The 5,504-nt window shown below is 33.9% G+C and overlaps 1 pseudogene; it reads right to left on the bottom strand.

Annotated features, from left to right (window-relative positions):
• Positions 1-230: 230 nt before the first annotated feature.
• Positions 231-1,806, bottom strand: LOC105771113 (G-type lectin S-receptor-like serine/threonine-protein kinase At5g24080; annotated as a pseudogene).
• Between the last annotated feature and the right edge of the window lie 3,698 nt (positions 1,807-5,504).

Raw genomic sequence — 5,504 nt, 5'->3', positions numbered from 1 at the left:
TAATATGGGTCAGGTCGGGCCGGGCTGGGCTCGGGCTTAGCAATTTTCTTTCGGGTCGGGCTTGGATAAAATTTTAAGCTCATATTTCCGGTTGAGCAGAGCCTAGGCCTAGAAAACGGGCCTAAAATTTTGTCTGGGCCCAGCCCATGATCACCTCTACCTATATGTAATCTCCGTATACTTTTTTAATTTTTTTATAATTTCTTTTAATTTTGAAAAAAAATTGAATATTGTTATAAATTTTAAATTATTTGTGCTTAAATTAAAAAACCAACTCAGGGTTAACAAACCTAAGTAGAAGTGCAAACCACTTCAATCTCACAATTCTCCATATTTGTAGTTGGAGTTTCAACTACCAACTTGGACTGATCTGCTACCACCGAAGAAGAAGGCTCTGAATCGTCCTTCCATGTTGAACTCGAAATACCTGCAGCAACAATGGTGGAATTGTGATCCAGCAAATGCTCGAACGGATTTGAAGGTTGAGGAATTTCGGCTGCTCCATCTAACATTTTAACCACCATGCTCATCAATGGCCTTCGTTCAGCTCTATACTGAACACGCCATAAAGCCGTCTTCACCATTCTCTCCACGGTCTCTCTATTTCCTTCATCGATCTCGCAGGCTTCCATTAACTCTCCAATATCACCATTGCTCTCAATGTTCTTCCACACCCATCTCGGGAACCACTCCTGGCTGTCCGGAAGTTGGACGTTAAGGTTCCTCCGCCAGCCTATGATCTCAAATAACAGCATCCCAAAGCTATAAACATCACACTCGTGGGTTATTGGATATGGCATCCAAAGTTCCGGTGCTGCATACCCTGGAGTTCCTCGACCTCCTGTCATGCTCATATGAGTGTTTTCCCTGTTGCATAGCTTGGCCAAACCAAAATCAGCTACTTTGGGACAAAATTTTGAATCTAATAGAATGTTTTCAGGCTTTATGTCATAGTGAATGATTCGTTGTTGACATTCTTCATGTAAGTAAGCAATTCCTTTCGCAGTTCCTACAGCAATTTCATGGAGTTTCTCGAATCCTAATATCTTTTCTTGGGTAAATAAAAACCTGTCAAGCGAACCATTTGCAGGTATTCGTAAACTAATGCCCTCAGGTTCTTGTCAAGGCAGAAGCCATAGAGTCGAACCAAGTTAAAATGATGAACTCTGCCGATTGTGCCCACTTCCGCCATGAATTGTTGCTCGATTCTTTTATCCGAGGTTCCATGGAGAACCTTGGCAGCTACCATGGTTTCATCGTTGAAAACACCCTTGTATACAGCTCCAAAACCCCCTGAACCCAACAAAGTGGAGAAATTATCGGTGGCGATCTTTAGCTGGCGAGAGGTGAATCGGATTGGTTTCTCCTTTTCCATGTCGTTGAGGAATTGATCCATAGTTGCTGTTAGTTTCGAAAGTGGAGAAGGGGAAGAGGAACAAATTTTCTTTTGATACCATCTAATACAACTGAGAAGGAACATTGAGACAAGAATCATGATGACCACGATTACTGCAGATGGTTACAAGTGAATTTATGATCAGTTTGTTTCGACATATGGAGGAGGAGGAAGAAGAAGAAATTAATTAAAAAAAGATTACCTATAGCAGTAATTCCTGAACTCGATGCCACTGATGATGATGAATAGAGATCGGAGATGGAACAAGAGAAGATGATGAAATGAACAATATCTTAGATGTCTACCATTCGAAAGTAGAATTTTCCATGATGGAGTAATGGGTGAATGAAATGAAATTTTGACCAAGGAGATGAGAACAATTTTTCCATGCCTTAGAATGTTGACCAATTAATGCAGGCGTTTGGAGCTGTGTTCCCCACGTAGACTGGACATAGATAATGTGACTTGCTTAATAAAATGTATATGTATATGATATTTAAAAATAGGAAATAATTTATATTAAGATGTTGTTAAAAATTAATGTATTCAGGTATTAATAAAATTTCGTCACATTATTAAATTTTAAAGACATAAAACGAATATTTGCTTTTTCAAAAGGAGCAAGTGAATTCTTAGGAGATAACTTGTGCTGTATTCTTGAATTTAGTAGAATACATAATCTTGGAAGCTATTTGGGAGTACCTTTGTTTCATGATAGAGTAACCAATAGCTCTTTGCGTTTTGTGGTGGATAAAGTTTAGAGTAAATTGCAGGGATGGGATGCAAGGTCGTTGTCTTTAGCTGGTAGGGCCACCCTGGTTAGGGGTGAGCATTCGATCAAATCGAATCGAATCGAATCGAAAATTTTCGAGTTAATCGAGTTTTCGAATCTCATTTTATCATCCTAACTTTATTTGAAGTTTTCTCGAATCGAGTCGAGTGAGATGGAATTCGAATCGAATCGAATCGAATATATTTGTTCGAGTTAAATTTTAAAAAATAATTTTGGGTCCTTATAACAATTGTCACCCATCGTAATAAAATTTGTCCACCTTAATCAAATTTTTTATTAACTTTCATCATTTCATAGTTTATTTATTAATTTTTATATCTTGGTTAGTTTCTTTGCTTGCTTAGTTGTTTCAATTATCTTCAAATTCTTATCACTATGTATTTTAGAATTAAAATATATTAAATGTAAAAATATGATTTTTAATAAAAGTTATTTTAAAATAAAATGTGAAATTGATACCAATATAAAATTTTAACACGAATATTTTATGGCATAATTAATAATTCAATTTTAATATAAATATTCAATATGACTAAACAATTCAATAATATAAATAATATAAAATGTGAAATTTAATTTAATAATTATAAATAGTAGATATAAATAAAATTATTACTATTTATGTTTAGTGTTTTTTTGGATAATTTTGATTTTTATTTGAGAGTAAAGGGTGAGAAGTAAAAGTTTAGGAGAAAATAAAAATTTTGGGAAATAAAAGTTTGAGGAAAAGTAAATAGGGGAGTAAAATTTTGGAGGAAATATTAAAAAAATGGAGGGAGGGTTTGGGATAGATGAGAGGTGGGATGAGAAGGAATAAAAGTTTTAGGGAAAAGTGGGAGGAGTAAAATTTTGGGGAAAATAAAAGGTTTTGAGAGTTTTGGGGAGTAAAATTTTGAGAAAAAATAAATGGGAGAGTAAAATTTTGGTGGAAATGGATTTTGGGTAGATTGGGGGTTGGGAGGAGGGAGTAAAAGTTTTGGGGAAAGTGGGAAGGAGTAAAAGTTTTGAGGAAAAGTAAAAGGTTTGGGAGTTTGGGGTAAAATGTAAAATATTATAGTTTGATATTCGAATTATTCGAATTATTCGAGTTATTCGAATTCGAAAACTCAACTCGATTTGAACTCGAAATTCAAAAAAAAATTCGAGTTGATTCGAATAACTCGATTCGTTTAACTCGAAATTCGAATTTTTTTCCGATTTTTTCGAGTCGAATCGAGTTTTGCTCACCCCTAACCCTGGCGCAAATTGTCTTACTAGCGATTCCCAGCTATTTCATGTAGTCAATGTTGATTCCCAAGGGTCTTTGTGAGGAAATCAAACGTATGGTGCGTCAGTTTGTTTGGGGGTCATTGAGTAATGATAGGAAAGTGGCTTTGGTCAGTTGGGAGGATGTATGTCAGCCTCGAGAGCATGGCGGTATTGGTTTTCGAAAGTTGTAGGATCATAACACTTTCTTCATAATGAAGTTGGGTTTTATAATTGTGGTTGATTCTAAAGCTCTTTGGGTATAGGTGCTTTGAGCGAAGTATGGGGTAGTTGTCAGAATTCCAGAAACTCTATCCCACATTAGAGGCTCTTTTTTGTGGAGAGCCCTTACTAAGGTTTGACCACTTATTCGGGAGAATTTGCTTTGATTAGTAGGGGATGAGAGAAATATCATGTGTTGGAGTGATCCATGGGTTTCAAATGTAGGCCTCTCATTAATTTGATTCCCGGACATGCTAGTATTGATTTGGACTACTTGCTTAGTGATATGGTTGCTGATGATGGTACTTGGAACCTTGATTTGTTTCGGCTATGGTTGCTTGAGATAGTCATTCGAAAGATTATTGGGATACCCCTACCTCACTTGACAACAAGAGTTGACAGGATTATCTAGGGAGGAACGAAGACAGGTTCTTTCTCTGTTAAAAGTGCTTATGGGAAAATTCGGGAATGTTCTTGGAAACCGAATGAAGATGTCTGGAAGATCCCTTGGAAGTTCAAGGGCCCCTAAAGGGTTAGATTTTTTGTCTGGCTAGTGCTCAAGCAGAGATTACTCACCAACACATAGAGAGTCCGTAGGAGATTGTGTCATAGTTCAGCATGTTGAGTTTGTGGTCATATTTCAGAAGATGTGTTGCATGCCATATAACTCAATCAAACATTTAAAAATAATATACATTACAACAAAACAACTACAAATCCAATGATAATGCTTTGATGTATAAATACATCAAAATTTATAAATAACTTTCTTTTGATGATTATGAAATAGATTATTAAAATTGAGATATATATAAGATAAGTATGAACGAACTTTGATATAATGTATTTTACAATACATAAAATTAGACTTTATATAATTTTATACATGAATTTTGTATTTGATTTAATTTTACAAACTATTAACATCATTATCGATTTAGCATTATTTTAGGTTTATACATTGCATACATAAATAATTATATTTATCTAATATAAAAATAAATAAATGTATTTGTTTATTTAAGTGTGTACTGATTGAATTAAAGTCAAAGTCTCAGTATATATATTTATATCACAATCAAAATTGCATGTAATAATTACACAAAATATTCATGTACTAAATTACACTTTTAATTAAATTTTGATGTGTTAAATTTTTGTTTTTTTTGGGGGGACATAGATATGTAAATTTGAGATGTGTCTTATCATATATACATACATTAACAATCAAGTGCGACCCTAAAATGCAAAAGCATACGGACTTATTTCATCCAATTTTAATAGGTGAGAGTTGAGAATTGGCCATTCCGAATTATAAATTGAAAAGGCCAGTTAGTGCATGCCTTTGATTTGGGCTTACTAATCCATTTTTCCATATTTTCTTCTTCCATCTCAATTTTTTTTAAGAAAAAAAAACCATTTCTACCTCAATAAAAAATAGAGCCGAGTATTCGATCGAATCGAGTCTAAAAATTTTGAGTTGATCGAGTTGACGAATCCTATTTCAGTTACTGAACTCAATTTGAATTTTTTTGAATCGAATTGAGTCAAAAAAAATTTGAGTCGAGTTGAGTTAACGAATCCTATTATTTATACTCAATGTTGCATTTACATGGATCGATTATTTAACTAGTAGACGAAGTACAAGATTATTTAACTACATAAACAAATATAATGACTTTGCCTTTTAACTTCATGAGTAAACATTTATCAAAATGACATAGTTTTGTTTTTAATTTAATGGTTTTGAATTTTAACTTTAGAAAAGGTAAACATTTATCAAATGACGTAGTTTTGCCTTTTATTATTCGGATTTTGAATAACTCGAATTGTATAATTCATATTCGA

This window comes from Gossypium raimondii, chromosome 5 (genome assembly GCF_025698545.1).
Source record: "Gossypium raimondii isolate GPD5lz chromosome 5, ASM2569854v1, whole genome shotgun sequence".
Lineage (NCBI taxonomy): Eukaryota > Viridiplantae > Streptophyta > Magnoliopsida > Malvales > Malvaceae > Gossypium > Gossypium raimondii.
The sequence above is the reverse complement of the archived record's forward strand: the minus strand, read 5'-3'. Positions and strand labels throughout refer to the sequence as shown.